The following is a 22712-nucleotide window of genomic DNA, read 5'->3' on the forward strand; positions in this document are numbered from 1 at the left end:
ATGGTCTGATCTACGTGATTTGAAATTTTAAAATTAGGGCACCCAAACTCTTAACCTAATGGATAATGGCCAAAACCAACTTTGAACCATTTGATCTAGGCAGCAGGAAAGACCAATGAAGTGTTATAGCAATTTGGGAATTCTGATTCTCTAAAAGCAAGTACCAGCATTTCCAAAACAGTTTTCCCCGTATAATTTTACTGGTTAAGTTATCAGGCTTCCTTCAAATTCTTCACTTAGGATGCTTCTTTCCTCTTTAAAGTAACTTCCATGGTAGTGCAAAACGGAAGATATTTATCATAACCAGTGTCTCTTGTAATTCTAATCGACCAGTACCTAAACTTCACTATTTAATTCTCATTGTTCATGTACAAGCGTGTTCAGTTGAAAGAGTTTAAGCCTTGCAGTTTCATCTGATCATACAGGAAGGCACTGAAGTATCAAAAGTGGAAGGTGTTGCAGGCAATTTAGCTTTTAATTAATCTAAACTTGGAACTAAAAATTATTATATGCAATTTAATTTTATGTTTTAATCAGTCTTTTAATATAGCATTTTAATCTCCAGAAGCATGCACTCACATTTGGAGGGGTGCAGTACAAGGCTCATCTAAGGTCTCCACATACTTGAAAACAGGCCCTGAATTTTAATTAACCCAAGAACAACAGGTCAAACGAAGCTCTGCACTAGGGAGAACTGAGGGAAAATCCCAAAACTTTGCCTCACTTAGAACAAAGAAACCTAATTTTCCCAAAAGTCATATGAAACAACATTAGAAATTAAAACCTTCACCACAGCACTTATTAATGCTAAGGGAAAAAAATTCTAAAAAATAGTCAAATTGGAAAGTGAAATACTCTGGCCTTGCTTTTGGGCTGCACTTGTTACCTGCCCTTCTCAAGTGAGATGTCTACTGCTGAGATTTCTTTTAACTGATCACATTTGCTTCACTTTGGTGACTGGACAGTCATCATTAAGACATGGAGAGTGAGAAGACAGGTTAACGGTCGAAACTCCAGAGAATGGAACCTTTACTCAGAATTGCAGAGAAGCAGAAGCTGATCTACTCATACCTCCACCTGTCCCCATTAAGAATCGGCTTCCTCTGCGCCACAAGTACTTTCTTGTGTCTCTCATTTAAGCACACAGTTGCACACTACTGAAAGTCTGCTGCGTGCTATCAAGTAAACATCTCCATCCTGGGAGAAATTTTAGACGTGCAAAACAAATCAAGAAATCCTTCTTGATTTTTATACACAGTTCAACAATATATACCAGCATAAACAAGCAACAACAGCTCAAACATTTAGAATTCCATGTGTGTCCAACATGCAGCAAGTTTTTCCTGCTGAAATGAATACCAGAAAATCAAGAACTCTGAAGGTTTTAATCATCAAGGTGATTAAAAAGGTTTTATTTCAGAGGCAACTTGCCTAGGTTTGCACCTGATGGACACCAAGCAACACAAAACAGAACCTGTAACACTTTATGGTCTACAAGGTGTGAAAGCTCCTTCTCCCTGAAAACTCAAGGTAAGTTCAGATCTACAGTGCTTCTTACTGGTCAGCTTTCAGGGGGACAGGGACACCAGCAATGTCTTCTAATTTAAGTAAATCCAAAAGCGAATGGTCCAACCATACACACTTTTATACTAAGAACATGTCAACTAGGTGCTGCCTTCAGGCTCTTGACAGTATGCCGAAGTGGTGAACAGTGGTGGACCTCTCGAGCACACAGTAAATAATACTGTCAGAACAAGAAAAATGAATAGTTGGAGTGTGAAAAAAATTTTAATTGAACTTGATCTGTACATCAATTTAGCCTCTGGGGCAAACTAGAATTACTTGGCTCTTACTAGCCTAGAAACATCCAAATCACTGTCCAGTGCAATTCGTGCTCTGAATCATCTGAACCAATTAAGAAAACGTAACTCTCTGATGTTCTAAACCACCACCACCTTTGGCCCCCTTGAACCAGTGGCGCTGCTTTGAATCTCTGTGGATGCAATGAGCAAGGACAAGAGAAGAGTTCAGCCAAGTCTGCTCAAAAACTTAGTAGCTCTTTCCTTGTCTCACAAAAACATGGAGATAAAGGATCTCCATTGCAAGCTTGCAACAGCAGAATCACCTTGTTCAACTAAGTGGGGGTAAACAGAAAAGAGAATTTACTGGATTCTGCAATCTACGAGAAAAAAAAAATCCAGAGTAGCAACAATAAACAAGTCGGAGTAATATCACTCAATCTGAGTTGGAAACGCACATTCCTACAGTTTCAAATTGCTAGGAATTTAAAAGGTGACTTTCAGGCTCAAGTAATAACACCAGAACTACCATTCAGGCATTCCCTAAGCAACACGTACAGCTGGAAAGTGAACACACTGCTCCATTTCTTTACATGCAAATCTTTCTCAGAAGTAAGTAGACACTGAATGACAGACACAGAAGAAACTGTGAAACAGACATCCCTCTGTGTTCAGTTATTTCCCACTAGAAGTTTACAAATAATTTCTCCAAACTAGTCACGAGCAATAAGGATTCACAGCTCCCATTAGTCAACAGCAATTGGTCTTAATCAATAGCCAGCAGTTCTTAAAGAACTATCTCGCCCTTAGGCAAGTTATAGTTTTAATCCAGTCTCTCTCAAGATCAGATTCCCTTTACCTTCCTCATACAACGCTGACTCCATAGCTACAGGCAGCACTTCACCTGTCTAAGCGATTTAATTTTGCCCTCTTTCTGCCTCCCTTCCTATTTACCCCACACCAGGAACTGCAGAATCAAATACACTGAAAACACTTCGATATGCTGAACTTCACTTATCTTCCTATCTAGCTTATGCATAGCACAATAAAAATTCAGAGTTCAAAAAAATTAAAACCCAGCAAGGCAGGTACCTAATGTTAATCTGACAAGTAACAAATACAGCCTTACGGGACAGCCACAAAACTGTTTATAAAATGTTAACCAGGGATAACCCTGGAGAGAGGCAGCGAGACCGGACAGAGATTTCCTTTGAGCAGCAATTGAATATTATGTTGTCCACTGCCGAAAGATTCATTAAGGAACAACATGAAAAAGAGTCTACATTTAGAACAGGTTTCACAGTTCAGCAGGTAATGAAAACATGAGAGGTTTTCCTCTCACAGTGGTAGAAGAGTGCGTGAAAGAACAATGTTGACATGATCCTTCAAACATCTGACACCCAAGAAGGAACAGGTGGGTCTAATTACACAGTACAGGTTGGTCTTACATCTTCCCAAGGAGCAACCTATTTGCTAAAGGCCACCAAGCTGTCTAAAGTAATATCACTCCCCCAAAAAATGATTCACAAAACTAGATGCCCTGCTTCTAACCCATTTGCTTTGAATTCTGGCCATGACTCATTCCAAGAGCAGTAGAAAAGTCACCAATTTAGACACATCTCTATCTAACCGAAAAAATGAGGGAATAGAGATGACAACTGTCACATTTGAAGATTATTATCTGTGAAAGTTAGATCTTTGCGCAATTTTTATTGCTCTTTTCAAAAGTTGATGATTCAGAAAGAACTGGCAGGAAAGACTGGATACTCAGCAAATGTGGCTTTGCTTATTTTCATCATAGAGATTGGTAGTAATCATATTTGCAACAGCGTGAGCAGCTCCCTTCCCAGGAACGGATCACATCACCCTTTCAGGCCATGCTCTGTAACATTCAATATATATTCCACTGTTCAGTGGTGAGAAATACTGCAGAACGGGGTGTCGCAAGGCAGCCAAATCCATCCATTTTCCTTGTAATTCCGGTGGTACTTCATGCATGAGTACGCGAGGGAAAACAGCCAAGTAAAGCTCAAACAAAATAAAGTGGGGGCAAAGGAGAAAAATTGAGTATATTCATTTGAGACACAGCTGTCCTCATGGTCTCTTTTCAGTCGGAGAGAATTGTCCTCTGCCTGCCAGCACCAGTGACCACAGGGACACAACCTCCAGCCAGTTAACCCAGTCCCATCTAGGTCCGATCATGATGATTTGCATGGCTTTCACACTTGATTTCTGCAGCAAACTGCAGTTGTGAATTAAGATGAAGACCATGACAAGCCTCAGGTGAGTTACTAAGTAAGGCTGGTACTTTCAAGTGCATTACCCAGCTGCTCTGTGCAGGAGAACAACTATTTCATTCTGTGTTCTCTTAATGAACATTATCTCAAGCTTCAACCCACACAACAGGTTGGACACCACCTCTCCCCCAGGCCTCCAAGCACCAGAAAACAGCAATTGGTGTCTAAACTAAGAGAGACTGTAGCAGAGAACACAGGATTTGGCTTGCTTGTAAGGCTTTATGTGTGGAATGTTGCTTCAGTGGAGAACAAGGAATTAAGTCGTATAGCCATTAAGAGAAAAACACAGGTCTCCTCTGTCCTCCACCAGAATCACTGACCATGTACCACCTCAAACTTTTCCTTACACGGGATTAGCTCTAGGTCAGACGTCTCCTTTCCTTTCCCCCTCAAAAAGCTTATTCCATAGGTTCAGAGCGAGATGTGCAGAGCTGAGCGGTTGTGGCACCACACACAACAAGCCAAAATCTTTTATTTTGGTTTGTTAATATTGTAAAAAGAGGTTTTGATTTTAACTGTTTCTGTTCATTGGCAACCTCCTGAGTACTAAGGGAATTCCCATTATAAATTTCATGGTTTGTAATCAATGGTAACCTGCAGATGTCACAGATTTGTTGTTGCTTTGCATTAGAACATTAACATAGCGAGGCTCGTGTCACTTTGGGCTGTCCACCATCTTTCAGAACTGAAGGTATATTAACATAAACTCCACATGGAAAACAACATTCTGCGTTGTTTTTTTCCTATAAGCTTACAAGTTGACTTAATTACACCAGAACAGTCCAATTCTTCTACTGAAGATTCAAGTGAATTCCACAATCTTTTTTTCAAATGAGTCAACATATAAGAGGAACAATCCACTTGCAGTCGATGACTGTATGACTTTAGAGAGCTATTTGTAATAATGTATTTCCAGAGTATGATGAATAGCCTTCAGCAATTTAGTCAACAAAATTCTTCCATTTGACGTCCCTTCTGAGAAATTATGAAACAAATACTAAACTCACGTTGGCAAGCTGTTCACAAACTACTCCTAAACATGGATGCAACACCACTTAAAAAAACCCTCAACTAATCAACATTTAAAAGTAACTGCTTGTGGCATGTATTATCATCCAAACTGCTGTTATTCTTCCCTCTAAATCAAGACTCAGCTTGCAATTCAATACGGTATTTGCTGTACCACTTCCGTAGTGCCCCACGTGAAGCACCTTCCTGAACCCACCAAAAGCCAATACGCATATATTTGTTTGTTTTACACTGGGCCCACTCGCATGGCTCTTGCATTTTAATGCCACACAGCCCATTTCCTTCCCATCATGCACAACATGGGCAATTTTATTTAACTAAGCAATGCCCACAGTAACTCCAACTAGCTCTGGCTCAAGCATGAGATGTTTTTAAAAAGATTTCTCATTACGAATAGTTTCAAAATGACAGGAAATTTATAACATGGCTTGCTAATTTACTTCAATCGTTGATTACCTTCAGTAAAATATTTACAGCTTGTTTACAATTTGAACTTTTACAATTTTGACTTCCAGCCATTATATCTTGCTAAACATTTCACTGCAAGAATAAAGGCCCTCTAGCACTAAAACCTGTTTCCAAACAAAAATCATTAATCTTTAATAGATCTGTCTTTATTAGAAGTATTAGCACGAGAAGAGAATTTACTGGAGTCTAGGAAATATGTCTGCATTTATTGTCTTGGTATTCTGGTTCCCAGCCTGCTATAGAAGCTGGCTCTGCTTTTTCCCCTCACAGTTGACATGTTTTTACACAGAGAAGTGGCCAACGTAACTTCATTACGCAAATAACACCTGGACCAAAACCCCCTCCAACAAGGCAATGGGTACAGGGGTGCCGGACACCCAGCAGCTGAGCTGAACTCTACCCAAGGGCAGCAAGGAGGGACACAACTCAGCCTTTATCAAAAATGTTACCCTACAAGTTATTAATTTTCTCTTTTTTTCCTATCAATTTTCTTTCTCCTTGTGTAAAGTGCATTGGTGCTACACAGCACTTATTTTAAAAACTTTAGTATTAAAATACACTCCTTTTAATCTCAATTTTCAACTTCAGAGACTCTGTATAAGGGCTACAATACTGTGAAAGTCAAGGGTATACACAGGGAGCTCCCAATATGCGATACGCCCACTCCATCTGGTTCTTTACCTTTTTCATATGCACAAACCATACAATTTAGATGGCCCAATTTCCAGTTGCTCCTCATCGCAACAGACTGATGATGAGTTTGGCAAGCAAGGGTTGCAGCAAAACCACTCAATCTTCCCAATTATTTGAATTTTACAATACACTTCACCTGGAGGACATTTAACAAATCCCAAAATAGTTCAGAAGCTGCCACCAGAGCTGCTTGAAACTGGCCCAAGCAGATAAATTACAGGCAATCAGTGATTATAACCAGGCACTTTGCACTTACAGCCACCAAAATTTAGCTCTTCAGTAACTATGGTCCAGGAATTAACAGAAATAATATGGTTACGGTTAACTTGTGGGAGGGGTAAGGGGTAGAAAACCAATGCATTGTTTTCTGCAGTACCTGTCTCTTAGTAATACAAACTGAAAATAAATTCCTGGCTTTGCCTTACATTAATAGAAGGATCCACAGTGAAGCCACTGAAAGATGTTACTACCTCCTCTGGCATCAAATCCACCAATCTTTAGATCATCAAAATAAACTATTAGTTTATTTGTCTCCCTCCAGTGCTTTGAAGGACCACAAGAGATGCCTCTCCATTTGGAAAATGCAGAACTTGCATTCTGACCGGCTAAAGCAAAAATGGAGCTAAGAGCAATGCACAGAACAGGGGGGACCCACGGGCTACTCTTGGTTGATTGGGGGGCACCAGATAAAGAACAAAAAATTAATCTGGCCTCTACCTTGCCCCGTGAGAGCCACTGATGTGGCTGAGGATACAAAGTGCTGAAGATGGAGCTGCTGGGTGCAGGAAGTATCATGAACACTGCAGGAATGCTGGGGGGAGCACAAACCTTTATGCAGATAAAGACAAAAGAAAGGGGAAGTGTCCCCTCAGCAGCTGTGATCCACGGCTCACCACTCTTAGCTTTCTTTATATATTCCACCTCATGCACTGTTACTGTGTATTTAGTAACTACTGACACGCACAAGTTCTTTGCTTCACATAAACACATCAGGCTACAAATATTTCATCACAAAACATTCGTGACCAGGAGCATTTTCATTGAAAACAGTTCAGCCTATGTCAGTAGATTAAGTCATATGAAATGCAGATGTCTGCTACTATGATCCAGTTTTGCCCAAATATACACAGAATAGCAAAACACACTCAAAGAAGCTCCCAAGAGATGGAAAACGTCCCATGTGTTATAATTCTGCATCTCAAAGCACAACATTAGAGAAAAAAAAAACAGAAAGAAAACTTAACACACTGTCATATTCAGCATAAATCCAAAAGCTGGATGCTTGAAGGAGGGAAGAATCGAGAGAGCTTTCTTTTCAGAAAGAGGGAACACTTCTGAGTATCATGGGGCCTGCAGTGAAAGCAAGCTCTTTTCTGGGTTTCCACAGACAAAACAACACACCAAGAAATACGAAAACAGAGGTGCAAGACAACAGAGATGAATGTCAGGCATATCACAAGGTTGTGTTTTCTCAGTTTGTTGTGTTTTTTTGTAGCTTTGCAATCAATCACATAACTCCTCACCTTGTGGAATAAATAGAATTTTCCTTGTTAAGCCTTCAAGTCAAGTGGATGAATCTGAAACACTTTCCTTGCCCTGGAGGTACAGAAACTAAACCAACTGTTGCCAAAATATCCTGCAGCCCGGGTCCCTACCATAGCAGTATATTCTCCACCAAGATGCAGGAGTCTTGAGGAAGAGGTGGATCAGGAAAAGGGAATACAACTCTCCTCGTGAGCATTAACCAGCAAGGACAGCAAGGAGATTGGTGACAACTTTAGAGAAACCACCACCATCGCACAGTACCCTGGGACTTCAAGATAATTCAGGCTGTCTGAATGCACCTCCAATTAAGCAGCTTATGAATATAAACACCCAAACACTCTCACAAAAACACCAAAGCAAACCCAAAGGCTGCAAGAAAATTAAAACCACTGACATTAATAAAAGTATTTGTTGCCAGGAATCTGTCTCTCCCTCACAAAAACTTACAAGTATGTATTAATTGTAAACAGCATATTTTGCACTTCAAAGATGTGAAAATGACACAATTTTTCGGGTCATAAATGTTCTTGCATCTTCTCTGAGGCTATTATGTAGAAATACTTCCCCCTGCCCCAAGTTCTCAACTGCAATGCAAGAAAGTATACGCATGCATAAAACCATGAACCAGCGACACACAAAAAAAAAACCTGTAAAAGGATAATCCCTTCCATTTAGTCTCCAGTTTCAACCATTTCCCCCTCCTTACCATGCATCTTCTATAAGTCTCCATTTTGCTCTCAAGAGAATCACTGAGAGATTATTCATACGCCATATTCGACCAGCAAAATTCAAAGAAAAAAGCTTTCTCTTGGCAGCAGATGTTTGTGGATTTCAGAGGTTTAGATGATGGTCTGTAATTGAATTAAATAATCATAGCTCTAAAACTTTTTATGTTTGGGTTAGATGAGTTTTCCCCATCTGCAAAAAGAAGAGCTTTGAAAGCATGAATTCTCCCTCGCTTTACTTGCAAGTACCACTACCTGTAACATATCACAAATCATTAACTGAAAATGCGATATAAAGAGCAGCTGACGTTTTGGGTTTTCTAATTAAATGCCAAGTACACACTCGTATCTGCTGTGTACACTCACAACAAGCCAAGAAGAGAGATATAAAAGAGGAACAGATCTTATCCCCTTCCACAAGGAGCACTCCAGTTGATATGCAAACTCCTTCTGGAAGAGATACGCTTCTGATGAACAGAAAAAAAAAGAAAAGGATGGCTTCCTGTCATTCTTACCTGCCAAGGACTCCTACACTGCAACAAACATAATATGTACTTGCTCACTTCAAGCGTTACCACTGGTTAATTTGTGTATCATCTACATAAACAGCAAACAAGCCTTCAGAAACCTCTCTCAGGAGTGTGGGTTATACATTTGCTTTTATGAAAATGACTAAAAGTTTGGACTTCTCCATCTCTGCTCTTTCCGTCGTGCAGTGAGCAAAGCCAGATACGCTTAATTGATCCTCTTGTCAATATAGATAACACAGCAAACGAACGTGGATTAACCTGAGGTTAAGGCACGTACTTCTGCATTGGTGCACAGCTGCTTTTTCAAGGGACGGTATCTTCCTAAAAATAACCCCCATACATTTTTTTCCCCTCCTCTTTTTTCCCTTTTCCCAGTCACCTTACTGGGAAAGTTCACAAGAGACAGGAGCCCTAAAGGGAGAGAGTCTTAAGCTTTTTGTCTCAGGAAAGACAGATCCACATGACCAAGGACAGTAACGGGATGAGACCCATAAAACACCTCAGCCCAAGACCTGACGCAGGAAGCAACCACGTGGCTGAGAGCTCACGGCAGCACAAGAACCTTGGGAAGAGGTAAGGGAAGTAACACAAATGAGTACTTAGGCAGACATTCTTCACAAGGAAATGCAGACTAGAATTCAAGCAGAAAGGCAACTCAAGGAAAAGAAGAAATATTTATAGTAAAATTAAGACACCTGGGAAAAGTACTGTAAAAGAACAGCAGCTGGGTATGATATAAACACAAAAAAAACCCAACCTGAGCAACTGTGTTGAAAGTACAGGATGATCAATGCTGTAGAAGCAGGACAACAAAAATCCTGAGAAGCAGCCAAATGGATCTGTGATAAGAAGGAAGCATTACGCTCATTTCTACAGGTAGAAGGAATATCCATTTCAAAGATTTCCCACATACTAGAGACTTCGGAAGAAAAGGGATCTGTACCTTCACATAACACTTCTTGAACACCCCTGACTACATGTGGCACCTACTCAAAACCAAATAAGCAGAAATGCTAGTTTTCAGCATTCTTATACTTCACATGGCAGCTACAAGGTGGTATTTGAAACAGTGCGTCATTAAAACTGTTGCAAAAAAGCTACACAAGACATAAGCTGAGGAAAGAAGTTATTTTAGTTCTGCCTTTTCTAGAGCAGTACCTTATTTTCACAGGAAAGAAGATCCAAAAAGCAAATCCTAGCTGGCACTGCTATACTGTTTGCAGTATGACTATGATTACTTTAGACTAGTTGCATGAGATTTAAATTAGCAGATACAATTATGTTTGTGCAAAATAAAACCCAAGACAACTACCGTATGGGCATTTCCTTTTCACAATGTGTTATTCTCACTAAAACCAAAAAACCTAACCCATTGATTAAAGTAACAGACTATTTGAAGATTGCACTTTATTTTTAAGGCAAACTATGTTACTCCTCAAAGATACTAATTATTTCTTTTTTGTGAGAATGCTGGGGGTGAACCCATACACATGTCTAATCTACACACTTCAGGTTTCCACAACTCGCTTGCGGCCTCATGCAAGCCCCAGTTTATTTCATCAGAGAACAGTATTTCAATACACTTTATTTTTTTTGTCATAAACCTAAATCACCGTATTTGACACTCCATTTCCAAATCAGTGGCAAGCATTTCGTGGGGAAAACAGAGAAATCTTAAGTTGCAGAGACACCCAGGAGAGTAACAATTATTGTAAGCAAAAGAAAACGCATAAACCAGCTTGTCTGGCCAGTCACTGGCCATCAGTGACCGGCCCAGTGTTGCTGCAGATACGCTAGCACTAAAATAGAGAGCTCAGAAAATTCTGGCTTGGGTATGAACACACAGGGCCAGTCCTGGCTCTAAGGAACAGTTCAGTGCACCCAAACTAAGAAGCAAACCCCACCAGCAAAGTGTGTCACATCACAGACAATGAAGGGAGATGCTTGTAAGCCTTCCCCTTCTCATCACCAAAAGTACCGTGTAAATAGCCATCACCTCACACTTTCCTGCTCTTCCCTGAAGCAATGATGGATGTATGTGGTAGTATTGCCCAGTTTGTCCAGCAGCCTTTAAGTTCCCAAATTTCAACAGTTCAGGTCAACCTGTACAGCCTACAGACTCTTCCTGAAAAGAGCAAGGACTGGCAAAGGCTCCAAAACATCCTGGAAAAACTGTGCCTGAAAGCAGCATCCATACAGCTCTAAGGCACATCCTGGCTTCAGCGAAATTTGACATTAAGAGCAGTAGCGTGAAGCCTCAGTCTACTTACAGGAAGTCTCTTATGCACAGCAGATGGCCATGCCCAAAGGACACCAGGTATTTAATAGTACTGCAATGTCCAGGCTGTCTAGCCCACAAGAGCTCACTACAGCACGTTCCATACACAGAAGCAGAAGTGACACTTGTTAGAGCTGCCTCCTCTTCCTTTGGTCTCTTTAGAGAAGTCACCATCTGGGCTGCAAATAAAGAAGCCTAGTGACCAAGAGCCAGCAGTGTCTTTTCCATGAAAGAGTGAAAAATGCAGGCCTGGCCCAGTCGCTTCCCAGCTCTTCTGGAGCTGCGGTGCCCTGCAGTTCTAAAGCCACTGCCTGGGGACAATGGAGCAATGAGAAGTGAGGGAAACACACAGACACCTGGGGAAACATTTGTCAGTGAGAAAGGTCACTAAAGAAACTAAAGAGCCAAGTGCACACACACATTGAGGCAATGATCAGCACAGCAGCTCTTCAGCTACAGATGCCTCCTTACCTCCATGGAAAGGCAGCACTTGAGCCCCAGTGAGTTTTGCAGTCCCGAACTGCACTCTACACCATCCAGGATGGGATGACAGATGACCTCTTGAGGTCTTCTCAGAATATGTTGTTATTAGTATCACTCAACCCAGTTACTGCATTTCAGTAAGTTATTAAAAAAATGCTCAGAAGGAAAGGACCATCACAGGTTCAGGGTTTGTATCTTTAAAGAACAGTATACGAGGAAGCAAACATGGTGAAAACCCCAACTACTTGAAGCCAAGGTTAAAATACATCAAGCTGCCCATCTGCTGACTTTGACAATATTAATGCTAATGCAAAAATATTAAGTAAAAGGCAAACTAATAAAAAAATATATTAACTGGAAGACAATACCTTAAAATACAATCTAAAAGAACAGGAAAAACAAATCAGCTCAATAAATTTCATGTCCTTCTCCAAATCGTTTTCTTATTAATATGACTAATAAAGTTTGGGTAGAACAAAGCAATAATTTGTGCATGAAAAATGGAAAGTATAAAAACAGTTATTGTTCGGAGAAATAAGGGTGAACATACACACACTTAAGAAGCCCACAAGAGCAAAATAAAACCTCTGTTCACAAGAATACTAATTCTGAATTAATTTATTGGGTTTTGTTTGTTTGTTTTTTAATATCCCTGGCAGCTTTAGACTAACATTTACGATATCTGAACATAAAACCAGGTGCGTCAACTACTCAACACTATGTACTGAGAGTCTGCGTAGAACAGAGATTAACCCTTTGGTAAATGATGATAAACCAGCAGATGGAACAAGTATTTTTTCCCTTTCAAAGCAAAGCATTCATGCACAAACCCAGCCCAACTTCAGCTGCCCAGCACCTTCCCAGACAAGGTACTCCCAGGGCTCTCAGACCCAGCTGGGAACACAGTGCCATCACCCTCTCTGCTTACAGGCATAGTCCTATGCTTCTGCAACATTGTGGTAAGTTTATAAACATACATACGCATATGTTATACTGAACAGATTGCACTTCCTTCAGAACATAATACAGTATTTCAGACAGACAAAGAATACATACACAGATTTCCTGCTATTACCTTGTCATCTCTTGCTTGTCACATTGATAGCTGCAGGTTTGAAAACTACTTAGAAGAAAAATTTTGATATGAGTTCAAGAATATATTATCTAAGACTCACCTAATTAGAATCATAGAATTGTCTAGATTGGAAGGGTCCTTTAAGATGATCGAGTCCAACCGTTAAGCAAACACTGCCAAGTCCACCATTAAACTATGTCCCTCAGCACCATGTCTACACATCTTTTACATACCTCCAGGGATGATGATTCCACCACTTCCCCGGGCAGCCTGTTCCAATGCTCAGTAACCCTTTTGAAGAAGAAATTTTTCATAATGTTGAATCTAAACCACCCCTGGTGCAACTTGAGGCCGTTTCTCCTTGTCCTGTTCCTTGGGAGAAGAGACCGACCCCCCCGGCTGCCCCCTCTCCTTTCAGGGAGCTGTAGAGAGCAAGGTCTCCCCTCAGCCTCCTTTTCTCCAGGCTGAACACCCCCAGCTCCCTCAGCCGCTCCTCATGAGACTTGTGCTCAGACCCCTCAACCAGCTCCGTTGCCCTTCTCTGGACACGCTCCAGCACCTCAGTGTTTTGCAGAAATTCTTGCAACTCTGTCCTTTAATAAACTCATATTTCCAACAGTCTCCTACAATGTTCTTTGAGAAAACTTTAGAACTACACTGCTGAATTACACTGTCGTACTTTTGGGCAATTTACACATGTGCAGGTTGCACAGAGGTGTATGTGCTACTATTTAATTTCTGAAGAGCTTGGCATTTCTAAGACTTAAATTACAGTCTGTTAACATAACCACACATGTAAAAATTAAAAGCCCTGAGAAGGTTTTGATACTGATACTAGTAACTTACCACATTTCATACTGGCATGAGGACTAGTTAAGATGACAAATTATTACCTACCAGGCAACGCCTCTCCAGCTTGTCTGTCTTTGTGCACCAGTCCTCCTCACCCACATCAGGCTTTATGCCACTTGTTCACAACAGCCTTGAAAGGTAGTTTCACAGCCTAAGAAAACAGGATGGAGGTCCTGTCAGCTGAAGCATTACCTTTTTGCAAGTTACACCCACCATCTCAGTGTATTATGTTCAATTTAAGCTGCTCTTCCTTCCAAAGGAACTGAAGTAACCCTGTTGCCACCGTAACACCCGGGGCCTTCACTCTGCTCTGGAAGCAGCTTCTTCACACCTGGCAGCACTGTGAGGTAACAAAGGGGGTCGGACACACAGACTGCCAGTAACACAAGCAACACCTGGCCTGGCGTGTACACACCTGCTTGCCTGTCTGCTTAATATCGATGCATGTGTGCCCCTGTAAAATGTGTGTGCACACAAAGAAAACAGTCACTGCCATCAGCAAGGCCTCTGCTATTCAATTGGTCATTGAATTAGACCCTGACAATCTCTGGACTTCACCTATGTGTGAAATACAAGCAGAAACGCCCACAGAACTTGCATATAGGCAGACGGTCAGAGCCAGGCTGGTCCCCACAGAGGTGGGTGAAGCCTGAGGACAAGAGGCTTCTCCTGCCCCTGACACAACACGGGGAGAGGAAAGTTTCACCAACTCCAAATACACGAGTTCCAGACATTACCATCGTATAAGAACCACGAAAGCTGCCCCTTTCTCCCTCAAATATAGGGAAAAAACCCTTAAGTTAAATATGAGCTAAGACTGGAAAAAATAATTTTCATAGGATGCATTCATTTGGCTTTAAACCAATTTTTTATTAATTAAACTGTAAGCAGAGAAAGCAGTAGTCTCAGAGACCCACTTTAAACTATCTCTTAGTTTTTCTACATCGTACAAGCGCTCTGTAAAGTAACATCCCAAATCTGCTCAAAACCACACAAATTTTACAATAGCTACACGAGATATGCACATCAAGGACTGAAGAAAAGGTATCTTTTAATTGTTCCTGCGGTTCTCCAATTAAAAAAAGAAATTAAAACATGCTTGCAATTGAAGTAAAAAAAGTTTGGAAACAATCTAATTTCACTCATTAAAAATTTAATCCATGCTGCTTTAAAGTATGTGCTATACTATTTCAGGTTGTGAAGGGACAGAATGAAACAAATTTGCTGTTGTTTTTTTTTTTTAAACCAGTTCTTTAAGCAGCATTTAAAAATTCTAAATGCAAATTAAGCTAGGCTGTTACATTATCTTTACATTTCTATACAAACATCTGACTACTAAATACTAGAATAACAAATAATACAGCAGATCTTAAGAGCTCAAGAAAGAAAATGAGTAACACATACCTACATTCCAAGTAGCCTGCAGCCAGAAATCTTACACTTCCATTAAAAAAAAAATCCGAGCAATTCCAACTCAGATGAAAATAGTAGTGGTTAAAACTTCACTTAAAAAAATAAAAATAAAATCTACATTCCCCAATTTTCTCAGACACACATGCAAAATTAAAAGCTAGAATCTCTTTCAAAAGCTACCACTTCTTTCTCCTCTCCTGTCCATTACAGTCCTTAGCAAACTCTGCACCTTACCCAAAACCAAACCCTCCAGAGTTTTTAAAAAAAAAAACCCAAAACTTTACATTTCCTCATGGCAGCAGGAATTCAGGTTTCCCAGTTCCTGGCTCTGGCTTTCAAGAAGTGAGACTTTCTTCTCCCTTCTTCCAGGCTAAACAGGCAGCCCTATCAAGGCTTACGCAGCACACATGAGGGGTTTTTCGGGAGGAGGAGAGTGTTGGTGCCACAGGTGCACATCGTTCCCCCACTCAGGGAGTTAGACAACCCGCAGGCACAGCTGCGGGTACCTTCTCACAGGGCTCGGCGGGTTCACCGCCAGGGGACACAAATCTGCCCTTTTATTCACCATCGGTCCCTTCCTAAGAGCAGTTTATATTCCGGATCGCGTTTGCTACAAGCCGATTACAAAATTACATTCCAATGGCTCCAGATTTCATGTGGCTGAGAAGCAGCTATGCTTGTAGTATGAAATATGGAACTTTTTTTTTTTTATAATCTATGCGAGTTTTTTAAAAAAATTAAAAATCTGCAGAAACTGACCAAGAAAGCTTGATTAGGAACCGGAAGAATCAACTATCAGCAGACAAAAACAGACAGATAAATCGCCTGTCCAAAAACTGGAGGCACGTGTGTGAAACAAAACTTTGATGGTGCTTTGGCAGCATTAAAAGGCATGGAGGGTAACTTTACCTGGAAACTCACCCTCTGAGCTGTGCCCAAAGTCTTTTAAACCATCTTGTTGGTTTTATATCAAGAAGACAAGATAATGACTGTGACAAATGGCAACATTTAGATTTTCGAGATTAATTTACTTGTAAGCATGTCACAGGTCTGCCACTTCTCTCCCCCACGAAGGCTGAGACCTTACAGTGCTTGAATTCAGGTGAGGCCTTGTTACACCTCTCTATATACGTCACCCCTCCTATTTCACTCTCAAACACTCTCTGGCCAAAGGCAAAATTTCCACCTTTTCCCTCAGCCGCACTCATGACAGAAAAAAACACAAGTATTGCCTGTGCAGCTTTGTTGTGTATTTCTGGCCTAATCCAAGCTGGAAAACATTGCCAGAGTTAAATAGAGGAATCCTTCTGTTAGTAAAGCTCGTACATTTATTCCAGCAGAAAGCGCGCACAAAGCAATTTTATCTGGATTTCCCAGATACACCTACATAACAGCAGTTTCTCATTTTCTTAGTTAACTGCTGCCGAGGTTTTCATGGGAATCGGGTCCATTCTCTAAAAACGACGAGTACTGGAACTTTTAGTCTTTTATGAAAATGCTGATATTTGCTTTATTGGTGTTTCTAGGTAACCAAGTATTAGAAACGCTTAGAGGCAGCTGGTGGAACTTAAGAGCTCAGAAACCAGAGAAGAGCACCAAAAGAGTCCTTACCAGACCCCCCACGCTGGCAATCTGGATTTTATTTTGAATTTGTCAGTGCATGGCTTCGAATTGTTGAATTTCCCAGAGGTTAAAAATTCTGCAAAAAATACAAGAATACAAAGCATGATTTTGCAGACTCTAAATGCCAGAACTATATATCTTGAAAACCCATAATCTGTTTCCTTCTAGCCTTTGAGAATTAACAGGATTATTAAATGCAATATATCAAGAATGAGGAAAGTTTATTAAGACTTCATTAATTTATGGAACAACTGATTAAGTAATATTGCTCGTGTCACTCTACAGACTAAATCTGCCTCTGCAGTCTTCCTAGAAAGAGTCATAAATTGAGGTTGATGTCATTCACATAGCATAGCTTGGTTTTAAGACGTGTTTTCCAATCAGTGCCTAAGACCAAACAATAGCAGCCTATTAAATGTAGTTTAAAAAAACCCCTCCAAAATGGTAAAGTTTAAAAAAAACCTTATCATTAACCTAGCATACTTGTAAAGAATCTGAAGCTAAATGCAACTATCACCACCTACTGGGCAACGATCAATAGGGGCTTAGCAGTGGATCAGTCAAGAAAAATTGAAGGTGACATTCTGTGATGAAGTCTCCGACAGTCTCTGAGACGATGGATTATGATGTGCAATTTATATCAGCATCAGCCAGTCATGACATGGGAATGCAGTCAAAAAACCCTGATATTCTGAAAAGGCAATATGAGCAATTAAATTAATGGCACCACCATGATTTGGCTCACTTACAGCTCCAAAGCACTTTGCAGCAATGACTCCAATAACCAAACTGGAAACAGCTGAGTCACACCTGAAGCTCAGCGCTGCACCATCAGACTGAAGCTAATACATCTGGTGAAGCTTCAAGACTTACCCATCTTCAGGAACGACCCCATGCCTTTGCAAATTTGTTTTCACTGAGAATATACAGAATTACAAACCAAAATAGCCTCAGGCAGAGAAAACACTGAGTCACCTCAAGGAAGGAGGCATCCCCAGGGCACCGCAGTTGTGTCACTCTCAGTAGCTAGAAATGACTGAAATAGGAAGGGAGTTAATCTTCCTTACCCAGCTTTTCAAGTTTTATACTAATGACAGGCTACAAAGTGCCCCTGTGAACAAGAGAATTGAAGAATTTACAAATCACCTCCTGTAAACACTTCACGGAATGTGCAGCCATCCCTTACAGTACATTCATCCCTCATGAAAAGAAAGAGATCTTGATCATGCAGTCCAAAATTAGAAGGTACTCCACTGATCAGTGGCCTCAGAAACCCCAAAATAAACACATGCTTCCATGTCCCTGCGTCCTCAATAACAATTACTAACTGACAAAACAGGTTTTATTGAAATACCTGTTTTGTATGTGGCATCAACACCTGACTAAAGCCCCCACCCCCCAAACAAAAAACCCCAAAAACCCAACTAAAACCAACAAAAACCAAGTCCAAACCAAACCAGTAACTGAACATATAAAAACTTCCATTTGTTTACCAATAGGTTGGGTAAAAGATCTGAGAGATGCGCATGCCTTCTCATTTCAGAAAGAAAATACTCTAACAGCAGCAAGCATTCACGGGGTTTATTTCTTTTTTTATTTTTTCTTTCTCCTTTTAAATGCAGTCCCCACTGTCTGAGAAACATGCACGGAGAGAAACATGAGCTTGCTTTTGTGACCCAAGCGTGCAGAGCAGAGGGAAAACGCTGGCTTCACGCGGTACAATTTGAATACTAATCACAATTAGGGGGAAGATGAGTGCATCTTTACCCAGTGGGAGGATTCACAACTGCAGGCATGGTATGTGATTAGCAACTGTGATACGCTGCACTTAAGACAGTGCTCATTTTTGGAAATAAATTAAAAAATTCAAAAAAAAAATTTTGTTAAATGTAAATATGAATTAAAGTAACTAAAGGAAGGAGTCTCTGAGCTCGAATTTAAACATTATATTGCTATGAATGTAGCCAACCCAGAGCTAACTCACCACTCAGAGCAGGTTTTAGAGAGGCAGAACAGGGAACACAGGTAGATGGCACAGGAGATCTGCAGTGCTTAATTGGAAGTGCAATTTGCACTCAAAGCAAGCCATGAAAAATAGCTGCTATAAATAGGAGTCTACTCCTATTTATATTGCATAAACTGCACACAGCTCTGAAATCCTGAAAGGAAGCAATTGTTGTTGTTTGAGCTTAAAACCATCTCAGGGAGAGAATCTGGGCTGTGCAGAGCAAAGGGAAGAGAGGGGAAAGCAAGATAAAGGGGTAAAGAGCGTCAGCATTGCCGTGCTTGCTGTACCCTTCTCGTTCTCATCCTGGGGGAGAGGCACATTAAGTTCACCAAAACAATTTTCATGCAAAAGCAGAAGCCACATGGAACAGGAGACAGTAAAAGAGAGCATTAAAGAGCAGAAGCATCTCCAAATGAGCTTCCCACAGATTGCTGTATAAACCTAACGGGCATATAACAAGTATTTAAAACCCTACGTCTTCCACTGTAAGTCACAAAGCCACTTGGCAAGGTCTGTATAGAAGAGTTACTCAGTAACTTCATGTATATACAGAACCATAGTACTTTGAACAACACATACTGCCTTAAAAATATGTATCAAAGTTTCTCAGAAGCTACAGGGCATGAAATTGCAATGGGAATATCTGAAAGCAGGACGTGAGACTACAGAACACCTAATTTTTCTAGACAGGAAAACAAAACTCTGTTTGAAAGGCACCATCAAGCTGTAAACCAAAATGATTTCTGATCTAATTTAAAGGATTACCTAAAAACCTAATAATCTCCGATTGTAATTAGATAAATGGCATACTCAGATTGATTAAGCTTGTCATTTTACAGCAGGAGTACACATTCCTCTTCTCTATAAAAAGAGAGAAACCAGAATGCTCAACTGGAACATTCTTCCACTGAGAAACACCAGTTAGTCAAAGCTAAACAGCCTACGGGAGGTGCATTTTTAACACCCAGACACCATTGAAGTATTTTAAATTGGCCTGAAAAGGTGTTTTTGCAAACCACTGATTTATCTTCCTTACATTTAAAACAACAAACCTCTTCCAACTCCAATTTCTAGCTAGTGCTGTTTTCCCATCCCACACGGAGGCACGTACAGACGGGCTGAAAGCATGGCTCGCTGCTACAGGTTATTGGTTCAGGAAGATATTGCCGTGCTGCATCTCATTCATCAGCATGTCTTGCTAATTTTAGTATGGAGCAAGCAAGCAACTGCGGGAACAACAACAAATGAAGGCCACGCACTGAGCTGTCACCTTGACCGATTCCAGTTTCCACTCAACTCTTACCACCTCAAATATTCTCATCTTCCCCAGGCACTTCCTCAGAAATACAAATGTCAGATCCTCCCCTGAGGTACTTGCAGGAGCATTCTCAGCAGCTTTGGAGAAGAAAAGCGGCGAAAGAAGAAAAAAGTAGGCAAATCAGTGCCAGCCATGGATGGCATTGTATGTACATATTCAACTAAAGCCATCATAAGCATATGCGTTACTTTCATTAGAATTCTGAAAATAACAAAAAATATACACAGAAAGACTTTCAGTCTGTGTAGTTTATGGACTTAGTGCAGGCATGTATGCTACCATCCCCTATAAATATCCATGAATGTGACTCCAGGCTATTTCTTTAACAACCAGGGCAAGTTCTCTGATGAAATCACCACCCAGACATTGCAGATGCGTACAAAACATTAACCTTAAGAATCCAGAAAGAAAAAGAAGTAACGTATCCAAAAAGCTAAGATGCAAGAGAAAGAATCACACCGTAAGTCACGTTAGCACTGCTCAGTTTAGACGAGACAGGACAGTACGGTAGGACACAGAAGCCATTAAGATATGCCTCATGCCATAAAGACTGAGAGAAAGCATGCGCTTTCAAAGTGAAGGATTCCTATTTCTATTGAAAAGCCAGAGGCTCTACAGAACTTTAGGATCAGCAACCTGCAGTTACTTGCCTCTCGGGAAATGTTTAACTTATTGACATTGAAAACAATTGCAGAGGACTCCTTATAAAATAAGACACATCCAGTGACATCCGCCCTGGATGACTGGGATTCTTCAGTTTGCTTCCCTGGGTTAGACAAAATGTCAATAGCTGCAATAATAAAAAGTTACTTTGGGAGCAATGCCTTCTCTCTCGATTACAGTAAGTGGAATGATTCACAGGAGTGTAACAGCTTAGAGACAGCCACTTATCCTAGACCTACCCTTCCAACAACAACAACAGAAACTCCAAACCTCTTCCCCCTCCCCAAAACTGTAAAAAATCTTAAGCATAATACACGCAGTAACAGGCTTGCAAGACTACTTATCACAAAAGAAACTACGTTTCAAGGTACATATTCTAAGATGTAATTTTAAATCAATAATGTTAAAGTATGCTAATAACTTAGGTCAATGTAAAACATCCGAGCAAAAAAACCCCTGCATCCCTTCTCTACAATCACTTACTATTACTATTCTTGTCATGAGAAGAAAGATGCGGTTTTCTTCTTAAATTTAGTTGGCCTCTCAAAAACTTGCTAAAGCAACAGCTTTTCTACATTCATTTTAAAAAATATTGATCACCGAATATGACTAATTAACTGTAATACAGAAATTTATAGCAAGTTTATGGCATGTAAGAAAAAAAAATGCAATTTTATTGGCTTCTCCTTTCCCATAAGCTCATACTTATTCCTATATGTTCTCAAACCCTCAATATTACTAAAAATCGTTGTATTTCATGGAGTTTATGTCTATTTAATGTTATTTCAAGTTAATAATTGAGGAAAATGGGAATCTTTTTTAAGAACTAGCAGGAATTGCTCCAAAATCTTCTTCTGGAGAGCAACGGATGTTATGCTACTTCCTGTAACCCACATTTTGCAAGAAATAAGTTTTCCTGGATTTTTATAGGGCTTTTTAGTACCAAGATGCAGAATGCAACCCTCCTCTTTCCCAAACTCCTGCTAGAAAATATGACCAAGTGTAACATAAAACCAATACTGAACCAAAGCTCTCCTTCCACCAAACACAAAGAACACTCCAGTTCCCAAATTATTCTTCTCGAGACAGTGAGTAGAGCATCTGGTCCATGCACCAGATGAAGAAACTGTTAGAAGGACTAAGTAAGAACCAGTGATCACGTGGCACTGAACAGTCAAAAAAAGCAGTGGGTATATCCCACTTTTTAAGAGAGAGACGGGTACAACAATGAATGGTTTTATACTTTTTCCCGTTCCCTGGAGAAGTTATTTCTCTATTTATGGCATAGGCAAACCCAAACGTTTTACGTAACTTCTTTCTTCTTTCAGCCAGGTTGTATATAAAGGAAAATTAATTTTTATATATAGAAATACCATTTAAAAAAAATATTGATATTTCTGAAAAGTTATAGATCAAATATTTTAACTCTAATACTTCGAAATCACTAGAGTACTCAAAGTCAGCTGATTTGGTGGTCAATACCACAGATGTATTTCAAACCTGTTCAAGCATAAAAAACCCCCTCTTTCAGTTACCCACAGACAAGAGTAAATACTTAAGCATGTATTATACCTATTAGACACTGAGCATTGAATTTCCTTTCCACTTCTTATATTAATGCAGTCAACACATTCAAAGAAATTGCATTAAAAGGATAACATACTGCTCCACAACATAGCGTGAGCTTTATGGCTTTCCTATCATTTTCGACATAGATTATGAAACAAAACCATTCCAATTAAGGGCAATTCTCATACAGCTTCCAGCTGCCACGCAGAGCCGAACACTGTGCAGCTTCTCCTCACAACATCCTTGTGGAGGAATAAAATACATTCATCTGGCCCAGCCTGCTTTTGTCTTTGTTCACAGGTTTTACTTCTCTTGCTCCCCCTCACCATCCTCTATATTTCTCC

General features: G+C 40.3%; 1 protein-coding gene across 22 annotated transcripts in view; it reads right to left on the reverse strand.

Moving 5' to 3' along the window:
• The window catches only part of PCDH15 (protocadherin related 15), a 799343-nt gene that overhangs the window by 388207 nt on the left and 388424 nt on the right, over window positions 1-22712 (reverse strand). For 16 of the 22 annotated variants that reach the window (XM_074589897.1, XM_074589896.1, XM_074589884.1 and 13 more), the window contains 2 exons: window positions 16799-16886; window positions 13820-13925 (listed from right to left, as the gene is read on the reverse strand). The exons of 4 other annotated variants lie outside the window; for them this stretch is intronic. The gene's annotated coding sequence lies outside the window, so the exon portion shown is untranslated. Of the gene's footprint in view, window positions 1-13819; window positions 13926-15178; window positions 15752-16798; window positions 16887-22712 lie in introns of those variants that run through there. 2 more of the 22 variants (XM_074589898.1, XM_074589879.1) reach the window with 2 other exon arrangements.

Source organism: Larus michahellis, chromosome 6, assembly GCF_964199755.1.
Source record: "Larus michahellis chromosome 6, bLarMic1.1, whole genome shotgun sequence".
NCBI lineage: Eukaryota > Metazoa > Chordata > Aves > Charadriiformes > Laridae > Larus > Larus michahellis.